The sequence below is a fragment of the Coregonus lavaretus genome, assembly GCF_964263955.1.
Source record: "Coregonus lavaretus genome assembly, chromosome: 10".
NCBI lineage: Eukaryota > Metazoa > Chordata > Actinopteri > Salmoniformes > Salmonidae > Coregonus > Coregonus lavaretus.
Window position 1 is genome coordinate 47,235,375 of NC_139997.1, and position 13,131 is coordinate 47,248,505.

Consider the following 13,131-nt stretch of genomic DNA (forward strand, 5'->3'; position numbering starts at 1 on the left):
GTATCTATGTAATGTGTCTGTATCTCTGTAATGTGTCTGTATCTATGTAATGTGTCTGTATCTATGTAATGTGTCTGTATCTATGTAATGTCTGTATCTATGTAATGTGTCTGTATCTCTGTAATGTGTCTGTATCTATGTAATGTGTCTGTATCTATGTAATGTCTGTATCTCTGTAATGTGTCTGTTTCTATGTAATGTGTCTGTATCTATGTAATGTGTCTGTATCTATGTGATGTGTCTGTATCTATGTAATGTCTGTATCTCTGTAATGTGTCTGTATCTCTGTAATGTGTCTGTATCTATGTAATGTCTGTATCTATGTAATGTGTCTGTATCTATGTAATGTGTCTGTATCTATGTGATGTGTCTGTATCTCTGTAATGTGTCTGTATCTATGCAATGTGTCTGTATCTCTGTAATGTGTCTGTATCTATGTAATGTGTCTGTATCTCTGTAATGTGTCTGTATCTATGTAATGTGTCTGTATCTATGTAATGTCTGTATCTATGTAATGTGTCTGTATCTATGTAATGTGTCTGTATCTATGTGATGTGTCTGTATCTATGTAATGTCTGTATCTCTGTAATGTGTCTGTATCTATGTAATGTGTCTGTATCTATGTAATGTGTCTGTATCTATGTAATGTGTCTGTATCTATGTAATGTCTGTATCTATGTAATGTGTCTGTATCTCTGTAATGTGTCTGTATCTATGTAATGTGTCTGTATCTATGTAATGTCTGTATCTCTGTAATGTGTCTGTTTCTATGTAATGTGTCTGTATCTATGTAATGTGTCTGTATCTATGTGATGTGTCTGTATCTATGTAATGTCTGTGTCTCTGTAATGTGTCTGTATCTATGTAATGTGTCTGTATCTATGTAATGTCTGTATCTATGTAATGTGTCTGTATCTCTGTAATGTGTCTGTATCTATGTAATGTGTCTGTATCTATGTAATGTGTCTGTATCTCTGTAATGTGTCTGTATCTATGTAATGTGTCTGTATCTATGTAATGTCTGTATCTATGTAATGTGTCTGTATCTCTGTAATGTGTCTGTATCTATGTAATGTCTGTATCTATGTAATGTGTCTGTATCTCTGTAATGTGTCTGTATCTCTGTAATGTGTTTGTATCTATGTAATGTGTCTGTATCTATGTAATGTCTGTATCTATGTAATGTGTCTGTATCTATGCAATGTGTCTGTATCTCTGTAATGTGTCTGTATCTATGTAATGTGTCTGTATCTATGTAATGTCTGTATCTATGTAATGTGTCTGTATCTCTGTAATGTGTCTGTATCTATGTAATGTGTCTGTATCTATGTAATGTCTGTATCTCTGTAATGTGTCTGTTTCTATGTAATGTGTCTGTATCTATGTAATGTGTCTGTATCTATGTGATGTGTCTGTATCTATGTAATGTCTGTATCTCTGTAATGTGTCTGTATCTATGTAATGTGTCTATATCTATGTAATGTCTGTATCTATGTAATGTGTCTGTATCTATGTGATGTGTCTGTATCTCTGTAATGTGTCTGTATCTATGCAATGTGTCTGTATCTCTGTAATGTGTCTGTATCTCTGTAATGTGTCTGTATCTATGTAATGTGTCTGTATCTATGTAATGTCTGTATCTATGTAATGTGTCTGTATCTCTGTAATGTGTCTGTATCTATGTAATGTGTCTGTATCTATGTAATGTCTGTATCTCTGTAATGTGTCTGTTTCTATGTAATGTGTCTGTATCTATGTAATGTGTCTGTATCTATGTGATGTGTCTGTATCTATGTAATGTCTGTATCTCTGTAATGTGTCTGTATCTATGTAATGTGTCTGTATCTATGTAATGTCTGTATCTATGTAATGTGTCTGTATCTCTGTAATGTGTCTGTATCTATGTAATGTGTCTGTATCTATGTAATGTCTGTATCTCTGTAATGTGTCTGTATCTATGTAATTGTATATATATTTATGTCAAAAATAGGGACCACAATGGAAATAAGTCCCCGACTTTATTGTGCAATCTCGGTCACTTTTAAAATAAATAATGTATCAATCAGTCAATCCAAACTGTGCAGCGGCCATTTGGTGAATGGAAAGAGACACCAAAACGTTTAATGACATTCGGAAAATGTCAAGCCAAGCCTTCGATACTGGGTAGGTCTACAAGGTAGGGAGAGAGGTTTGTCGAGATTAACATCTATTTATTGTGGTGTTGAAAACGCAAACCATGATATTGCAGTGCCCGAAGTTGGTATGCTTTGTTTATTGGTTGTGTTGTGCATTGGCACAGAAACCTGTTGTTGGAAAATTCATTGCATATATTTTATATCAGGGATGGGCAACTTCAGTCCTCGGGGGTCAGAATGGTGTCACACTTTTCCCCCCATCCTTAGCAAACACAGCTGATTAAACTACACTGAACAAAAATATAAACGCAACATGCAACAATTTCAAAGATTTTACTAAGTTACAGTTCATATAAGGAAATCAGTCAATTGAAATAAATAAATTAGGACCTAATCTATGGATTTCACGTGACTGTTCAGTTGGTCACAGATACCTTTTTTTCTTTAAAGTAGGGGCGTGGATCAGAAAACCAGCCAGATTCTACTGTGACTGTCACGCCCTGGCCTACAGAACTCTAGCTAGTTTGGTCAGGGTGTGAATATTCTAGATTTGTATTTCTATGTTGACTGGTGTGGTTCCCAATCAGAGGCAGCTGTCGCTCGTTGTCTCTGATTGGGAATCATACTTAGGCAGCCTTTTGGCACTGTCTAGTTGTGGGTTCTTGTTCCGTGTAAGGTTTGTTGTGTTGTACCTTTGGACTTCACGTTTCGTTTCCTTTGTTGTTTTGTCGTGTGTTTATCGTTAATAAACATGTACGCATATCACGCTGCGCCTTGGTCCGACCCTTCTTTAAACGAACGTGACAGAAGAACCCACCAAATGAGGACCAAGCAGCATGCCCAGGAGCAGCAGACACCCTGGACACAGGTGGAGGAGCTGAGAGTATGGACTTGGCGGGAGATAAGAGAGGATCTGGCAAGGCAGATGGATGCCCTGAAAGGGATCAGCGTGGAGAAGGAGAGACAGCCCCAAGAAACATTTTCTGGGGGGCTAAAAGGGTGGTCGGGGAGCGACAGAGAGGAGCCCCGACCACTGCACTCGTGGGGGCTCAATGAGGAGTCTTCACTGGAGGAGGACGGGGCGCGGAGTGTAAAGGACGGAGACAGTCATAGACCTACAGCACCGGTTCCCAGTCCGGTACGCCCCGTACCTGCTCCTCGCACCAAGCCAGTGGTGCGTGTTCCCAGTCCGGCCCGGCCTGTTCCTGCTCCTCGCACCAAGCCAGTGGTGTGTGTTCCCAGTCCGGCCCGGACTGTTCCTGCTCCTCGCACCAAGCCAGTGGTGCGTGTTCCCCAGTCCAGCCAGGCTTGTTCCTCCTCCTCGCACCAAGCCAGTGGTGCGTGTTCCCAGTCCGGCCCGGCCTGTTCCTGCTCCTCGCACCAAGCCGGTGGTGCGCGTCGCCAGTCCGGCCCGGCCCGTGCCCGTGCCACCGGTGCCTGGTCCGGCACCGGTCAGCGGCTCCACTCTGGAGCCAGAGAAGTCCGCTCCACCGGTGCCTGATCCAGCTCCGGTCAGCGGCTCCACTCCGGAGCCAGAGCGGTCTGCTCCACCGGTGCCCAGTCCAGCTCCGGTCAGCAGCTCCACTCCGGAGCCAGAGCAGTCCGCCCCACCGGTGCCCAAGCCAGCTCCGTCACCGAGGCTGGAAGCCCACCCGGACCCTCCCCTATTCAGTCAGGTTTGTGCGGCCGGAGTCCGCACCTTTAGGGGGGGGGGGGGGGGGGGGGGTACTGTCATGCTCTGGCCTACAGAACTCTAGCTAGTTTGGTCAGGGTGTGAATATTCTAGATTTGTATTTCTATGTTGGCCGGTGTGGTTCCCAATCAGAGACAGCTGTCGCTCGTTGTCTCTGATTGGGAATCATACTTAGGCAGCCATTTGGCACTGTCTAGTTGTGGGTTCTTGTTCCGTGTAAGGTTTGTTGTGTTGTACCTTTGGACTTCACGTTTCGTTTCCTTTGTTGTCTTGTCGTTTGTTTATCGTTAATAAACATGTACGCATATCACGCTGCGCCTTGGTCCGACCCTTCTTTAAACGAACGTGACAGTGACCACCATTTGCCTCATGCGGCGCGACACATCTCCCTCGCATAGAGTTGATCAGGCTGTTGATTGTGGCCTGTGGAATGTTGTCCCACTCCTCTTCAATGGCTGTGTGAAGTTGTGAAGTACTGCCAAAATCTCTAAAACAATGTTGGAGGCGGCTTATGGTAGAAAAATGAACAGTAACTTCTCTGGCAACAGCTTTATTGGACATTCCTGCAGTCAGCATACCAACTGTACGCTCCCTCAAAACTTGAGACATCTGTGGCATTGTGTTGTATGACAAAACTGCACATTTTGTGGCCTTTTATTGTCCCCAGCACAAGGTGCACCTGTGTAATGATCATGCTGTTTAATCAGCTTCTTGATATGCTGATTATCTTGGCAAAGGAGAAATGCTCACTAACAGGGTTGTAAACAAATTTGTGCACAAAATCTGAGAGAAATAATCATTTTGTGCGTATGGAAAATTTCTGGGATCTTTTATTTCAGCTCATGAACCATGGGACCAACACTTTACATGTTGCGTTTATAAATGTTTTCAATGTAATTGCATTCTAAACTGAAGATCATGATTAGTTGATTATTGGAGTCAGGTGTGTTAGCTGGGGCTGGGGCAAAAGTGTGACACCAATCAGGCACTCGAGGAATTGCCCATCCCTGTTTTATATAATTACAAATATGGCATCAAAAATGTTGAAAATCTGATTTCTTCCTAGCTGAGCATTGTTAGGATACTCATGGCCACTATCGACAGGGGGAGGTGGGGGTTTACGAATACACAATAGACCAGACTACATGCAACCAAATAGGCCTACCCCAGGTGGTTCCTGGGGCCATGTATTTCACGCAAGGCTATACAGTTGTAAAAACATGAAATGTTGTCATGTAAATAAACCATGGCTAGCCAACACACCAGACATTGGAGATTATGATTCTGAAATGTAAGATGACACAATTACTATCTACTATCTCCTCAACCTATGCTAACCGGTAGAGCGCCTAGGCTACAACACAATAAGATCAACTCGAACTTCAATGATTAGACTATATACCTCCGCACGCTAGCTTTGATGCGCCGTCTTCTCAAAAGCACCTCTGTATTTTGGCACGGCACCAGATACAGTCAATGGGAACACAGAAGGTACAGCTGTGTCTTTGAGTTTTCTTCAGTGTTTTGTTCCTACCATTTCCGACTGTATATCTATTTCGTAGTCATCGTCGATTAAGTGCTTACTACAGACGTAGATTTGCAAGATTGGCTGTAGGAGTGTTTACATTGTATTTCCTGTTTTTTATCGCTACTAGCCATCTTCTGCATCTGTCTGTATCTTTCAACAGAAAACAGTGAAATGTTGTGCCTTTTTCCTTCGATGTCTTATATAAAGTGCAGCCAGGGACCGAAGACCAGCTTACTGTTGCTGCCATATCTTTGGATTTCCACTTTTCAGTACTAACTTCAGGCTATCTGTGATAAGTCTTTCAACTTTTGCGCCAACTCCTTCTCCCCCCCATAAAACTTGCATCTGCAAGCTCCAAATAATGGCATATACGTCACAGACCTTGCCCACGAGAGCGCACATGCGCGGTTGTTACCCATCTCCGCTGTTGTTGCAGTCAGCCACATTAAATAATGATATAAAATAATCTCAATCATTTTAGGTGGAAAAGTACACATTTCCTGACTCAAATCCGATAGTGCTTTTGATAAAAATAGCTCAATCGGCCATAGACATTCAATAAAACAAAGAATTTGTCCACAATTCTTGGATTTCTCAATCGTTCTTTGACTGACAATGGAGCAGAGCTAGCATTGCCGGGAGAGAGAGGGGGAGAAGGCAAACTCCACCTAACGAGTTCCAATGTATGGAATCACTTGGGAAATGTTTGATTTTAGGTCAAATTCCCCTTTAAGGCCCCCATTATTAACCAGATAATGATCCGTTTGCGCAAAAAAATAAAATAATTAGACAGGCTTACTGGGCTAAAATTGGACCAGCCCATCTGGCATTTGCCCAAAATGCCAGATAGCAAGTCCGCCATTGCACCTGCATCCCACACAGCTCTACTGGACAGATGGGACATGGAGGAAGAGAGAAAGAATAGCCTATGTCTCTAACAAGCCTTATAAGACCTGTATAGAAAGACACCGTAGTCATCATTCTACTGCTGAAGTTAGAAAGTGATGAGAAGCACGATCAGGGTGAGATACTGAGATAAAGGTAGCTAATTACCGGCTTAAAAGGGTAACACAGCTTCCGGTTAATCAGGTGAGGTGCCTGTCATCAGCAGTACATATGAGACTGTGTTATGGGAATGTTCTTACCAACATACAGTAAGAAGCCTCCACTAATACAATATGGCCAGATTTGATTTCCCGTCTGACACTTTACAAACCCCAAGTCAATTGCAAATAGGTTTTCATTAATTCTCTGGCCATGCAAACATGCTATCATACTGTCAAGACATTCAAGAAATGTTAACATCCAATCTCACCAAGTCAAATACTAGTTAACACTGTATGACATTGGATGTAGATTGTCATTAAAAGTTTGCTTCATCACATGGAATGTGTCTGAAAAGAAACTTAGAACAGGCCTAGCTAGAGTCATTGTCAGGTGGCCTCTTGGGAGTTCCTCCACTCCAGTGAGGGGTAGCTAGTATGACTATAAAGTGCAATTAGAGGGGTGATGTGATGGGTGTCCTCCACGTAGTGTCCCAGTAGAAGGAGGAGGAGGAGGGCTATTAATGACCATCTGCTCAGAGAGCGGCCAGCATCACCTCTTTAATGAAGATGAATATGTAGATAGGAGGGCCTGACCAGGAGGTACCATGCAGGGGGCTAATGACACATGGAGGGTCCACTGCCCAGGCTCCCTACTGAGAGAGATTGGAACCTAAAGACTTAATACAATCAGTATCAGACATGAGCAGTACACTAATGTTACAGAGAGATTGAGTAACCCCTGCATGACTTTACACTATTCAGTGAGCATCAACTACGCACTTATCAAACACAACTTTTGATGGCCTGTCACATTTAATGTGATGTTATGTCTATTATTCAAGAGGTTGAATACGTTTGAAAGTGTCAGAAAAGGATGTAAAAAGTGTAAAGCTATATGTAACGGTGACATCTCTTTTTGAAGTGGTTATGCCTCTAGTTTGAAGTGATGGGGCGGCAGGTAGCTTAGTGGTTAAGAGCGTTGTGCCAGTAACCGAAAGGTCGCTGGTTCTAATCCCCGAGCCGACTAGGTGAAACATCTGTTGATGTGCCCTTGAGCAAGGCACTTAACCCTAATTGCTCCTATAAGTCGCTCTGGATAAGAGCGTCTGCTAAATGACGTAAATGTAATGCTGCATTTGTATTATCATTTCAGAGTTCATGCTCAACAGCTCTCCACCCACGAACTACTTGGAATGTTGAGACTCTTCTCCTATGAGTGCTAATATTTACTCACTGCATCAAGAGGAGTCAGTAAGTGACAACTGCAAATGAGAACTATATTCAACCCATGTTCAATTCAATCCAATCTAAAATCCTGTAGGCCTACCTCATTCACAAGCCTATTGATTATTTTTTTCCCTGGGATGTTCACAAACTCATCTGGAACAGACCTTGCTTATTTTCTCAACTACCTCTCAAAACTCACAATAGCTCTGAAAAATAGCAGCTCCAGCTCTTTTATGTTTACACATCCACAGATCACAACTGCAGTGTACTTCATGTTTCAAGTTACTGGATTTCCATTCAAATGTATACAAAAAAGCGCTTTCATGCAAAACATTTTTAATGAGCTGTGAATGCCAATTTCAAAGCTTTTTAAACAGAACAAATGTCCTGTATCTTTTCATGACATTTTACAAAAATACTCCTTGTTTCCATTGTTTGCCTTAATTTAGGTGTAGTGCTGGCCCGGGCATCCTGTCAGATTGTCAGAGGGAGTAGAGGAGCTGAAGGATGCCCAGTACACTCTTGGAAAAAAGGGTTCCAAAAGGGTTCTTTGGCTGTCCCCATAGGAGAACCCTTTTTGGTTCCAGGAATAACCCTTTTTGGTTCCATGTAGAACCCTTTCGGGAACCAAAAATATTATTCAAAGGGTTATCCTATGGGAACAGCCGAAGAACCCTTTTAGGTTCTAGATACCACCTTTTTTTCTAAGAGTGAATTAGGCAACATATCAGAGGTCCCATATAACTGTGCTGTTAATAACATCCAAAGACACACTCCCCCAGGCCTGACCCTGCAGGTCTACTGAAATTAAAATCAAGCCTTTGGCCCGAGGGCTGTTTCCAATACGAGCTGTTCTGTCAGCAGTATTTTATTAGAATCATCCTGTTCTCAAAGACAACAGTGAGAACAGAAAAAGAACACATGGCAAGAATGAAAGAGTGGGGGCTTCTGTCTATATCTCTGCATCCATCTTCTGACTGCAATCCATTAATTGTCCTCAGTTAGTGGTTATTCTGTTGCAAAGTTCATTAGTGAAATAAAGTAAGATTGATGGATGGAAGTGAGAGACATTTAGAGGCCCATCTCTCCCTCGCTCATCCCTGTCTGGAGGATGGGGGGGAGGGACTGCCTTCAGAGGGCAGAGGGATGGATGGCTGACACTCCTCCTTTACATTGGCATTCACGCAGTGGATGGCATCATCCATACTTCAGAGGAGAGGAGAGAGAGAGAGTTTATGGCCTTTAGAGTGATGACGAGGCATTGTTTCCTGGGCAGCTCAGAGTGCCAGCACTTTTTAACACCCACTCCACTCCACAACGTTGTTTACAGTGGAAAGCCACTCATGATTATATAGTATGAGATTACTGTATGTTACAGGTTGTCCAACAGGAAATAAAAACATTAATCCTTTACGTAATGGACGTGTGTTGGCGTATCTATTGAATATCTCTTAGGTTTTCTTGATTTTGCATTCCAGAAAAAATGAATAATGACTGTCATTTATAAAATGTAATAAATGGATCACTTTAAATCACTACACACATTCCCCCTGTCTCGCTCTGCCTGCACTAAAAGGGTTGAGTCACCCTGTAGTAACCTTGTGTTTGACTTGTATTGTCATTAGCAAATCAAACGTGGATTAATTAGCCAGCAGTCCCGCGGGACGTGCATTACAGTAAGTGATTATTTTAATATAACTTCAAGAAAAATTGCCAATAGTCTTTCACATTGACACCAATGCTTTGCTGCTTTTGGAAGTGCTGCTACTGTCATTAAGTATGGAAATTGATTGGCTAAGTGTCAGAAAGCCCATAAATGCATTAATACAAGTACAAATGGATCTCTCTTTCTTAGAAATGGTTGTCACCCCTTTCCCCCTCGCTACTCTCTCCCCCCCTCTCTACTCTACCCCCCCTCTCTACTCTAGCCCCCCCCCCCCCCCCCCCTCTCTCTCTCTCTCCCAAAGTATACACTCATTTACACATCAACTGTTACATTATATACTTTTTACATTCACAATAGCAGTTTAATGTGTGACATCCAAAAAACTGCCATATTTACCTAGACCATCGCTAAGCTACTGTATCTACAGTATACAGTACACAAATACATAGTTGGAAAGAAACATCTTAGGGTGAAAAAGTAACAATCTCGGTTACGTAAACAGTAAATACCATCTACAATGGACATAAACCCTATTGTGGTGTTCCTGCTGTATCAGTGTTTGTAGTGAAGATGGAGAGCCTGTGTTGTTGCTCTGCCCCCAGCCCTACTGCTGTATCAGTGTTTGTAGTGAAGATGGAGAGTCTGTGTTGTTGCTCTGCCCCCAGCCCTACTGCTGTATCAGTATTTGTAGTGATGCTGTTATATTCTGCCACGCTCTGACATTTGCAAACCCACCGTGACTAGCTTAGCCAAGGGAAGGAGAGGGAAAGGAGAGGCCAAATCACAGTGGGATCAGCCGAATGTTGCTGCTTGAAGGAAGCATACCCTGAAAGTATATAGAATCGTCATGATAATCTTGTAAAACAACATCCAATCACATAGTTGACCTCCAAAGGCTGCAAATGTTGCCATTTCATGTATTTTAAGAGGTATGTCTGTCCAAAAGGGACTCTTAACTACTGTACTCCTAAACTATCTCATTGGTGTACTAACAGTAGCCCCTGCTGGCAAGAGGGAGAACTTTTTACATACAAGGAGGTTACAGAACAGACAATCACACATAGCCAACGTCAGTCCTGTGAGCTGATTAATATTACACACATTTATATTTTAGTCATTTAGCAGACACTCTTATCCAGAGCAACTTACATGAGCAATTAGGGTTAAGTGCCTTGCTCAAAGGCACATCGACAGATATTTCACCTAGTCAGCTCAGGATTAGAACCAGCAACCTTTTGGTTACTGGCACAATGCTCTTAACCACTAAGCTACCTGCCGCCCTGTACACACAGTACTATTCGTATGCAATTAATATCAAATATTAAATGATAAATGGGGAATTAATTAATATTGACAGCAAGTGAGAAGAGGGAAAGGAATGTGTGGAAAGGGATGTGTGAAATACAGAGGAGGCTGGTGGGAGGAGCTATAGGAGGATGGGCTCATTGTAATGGCTGGAATGGAATAAATGGAACGGAGTCAAACATGTGGTTTCCATATGTTTGAAGTGTTTGATACCGTTCCATTAATTATATCCCAGCCATTACAATGAGCCTGTCCTCCTATAGCGCCTTCCACCAGCCTCCTCTGGTGGAATCCTGTTTGTTGAGGATTAAACACATGCCATCCTTCTACTCTCCACTAGAGGTCTTCATCACACTGACTTCCTGCTGAAAACTGATATCGAATTGATGAGGCCAAATTACCAATCTGCCACACTTCCACTCTAATACACAGCCTAAAATTCACAATGCAGACTTACAGTGCAAATGCAATATAAATTATCATTTGACATGTATTTCCCCAGTAATACTCTCATTACTTTACCTGCGTTTTCTTCTTGACACTGAAACAGTTGTAATCAGAGAGGAGATGGGGGCTGAAAGATGACCCACTGACCGTAAAAGGCATAATACATCCCTGCCCACCTCAGAATCTCAGAACCTCCCTGATATCACACTGATTTGGCAAAAATTATTCTATTTCTATGGTACCCGCATATGTCAATGTCCCCAATATAGTGTTTTTGACCCTGTCTCAGAGACAACATATAAAATGCATTTATTTGGCAGTGGCACAATGTGTCATATATTCCCCTCATATTCCCCTTACATTTCTCTTGACACTATTATTGACTGTGTTGCCCCTGTCCAGAGAGTTCCTCCTCTATATGGTTCCCAAGCACGACTACTTTCAAGTCACCCTGGAGTAAACACAATAGTTGCTAAGCCAACTTGGAGCAGGATCCACAGGGCAAACACTCAAGAAGCCAGGAGAAAAGTTAACAATGGAGCCTGAACTGGGGTTGGTGGGGTTGGGATGGAGTTTTTTTTTTTACTAGATGGGTTACAGATTTAGGCAGATTTGACTTTTCGTAGCAGGTTAGCAGAATTTACGCAGCAGGTTAGGAGGATTAGGTTAAAGTTAGGAAAAGGGTTAGGGTTGGCGAAAATGCAAAAAATCTACTTTTTACGTTTATTTGACAAAAGCTGTATCCATTTATAGCCATGACCGTGGCGGGGTACACTCTTAGAAAAAAAGCTGCTATCTAGAACCTGAAAGGGTTCTTCGGCTGTCCCCATAGTAGAACCCTTTGAATAACCCTTTTTGGTTCCAGGCAGAACCATTTTGGTTCCAGGTAATATTAAGCAAATTGTGCACAATGTTAATAATTTGCCCAGTTGTAAAATACTACCAACGGTTTTTCGATTTGCATAGAGCAGAGTTACATAACTTTCTCTTGAATATGGAATCATATCTCTCACACACAAGGGCAAAACGGTAACCGATACACGTCCCTGCTGGAGATGATGACCAAAACGAATAGTCTACGTAGCCTACAAACAAGAGGCGCAGTGACTGAGTGCAAAGAGCGCGTGCCACAAACTTCCTCACAATTTCTCAAACTCTCAGAGAACGAAGAGGGGAATAAAATATCGACACAGCGAACAATAATTTCGCCGTAAACAGTGTGGTGATATCGACAAATTATCGTATAACCTAGATACATAATTTTATCGAAGGCATCATCACCTTGCCGTTTCCAGTTTTCACCTGTAAATCTACTGCGCGAGAATTCACAGAAGAGAGTTTCAGGTGAATAATTTTCAGGTGAGTAAAAATGTCAGTGGCAGTATTTCCAATTCAATAGGTTGGCATTGTCATTAACTTTAGTTGACTTTACTGTAAACGTTAAGTCTGCGTAATGTATTAATACTACAAACTTTAAACATTATATTTCTTAAAAATTACACTGCTAATAAATGCTAATCTACCAAATTATTAATTGTGCAATGAATTTGCAATGAATCATCAGTAACAAAGTAGCCAACAGTAATTTGAAACTGCAATTGGTCTTGTGTAAAGTTGTTTTTAATGAAATAGCAAGATCGATTTGATTGACAATCGTGTGTTGGACAGAAAGTGCATTAGTGAATTCATTAGGCCTACATCACCTCTTGAATACACTTATCTTGCAACATCCTGTATTATTATCCTTGTTCATAAACAGTTTGGTCCTAATCACAATATGTGAACTTAGAATTTATATAATTTTATTACATTGTAGACATGCTTGAAAATGAATGTAATATTTTGCATTTGTATGTGAGAGAATAGAGTAGACTATATGTGACCGACCAGCTTGATTCGGTCTTATGTAGCAAAATTTGAAATTGTGTTTTTTACATTGGATAAAAAAGTAGAGACTCAGAGCTAGAAAATGGTATATCATACACTAAAGTTGAGGAACAATGGGAAAGTAATTCTGCTTTGAAAGTTGATGAACTTGTAACCTCACTTATGAGAACATTCTATTGTCGCCCGACATCAAACTT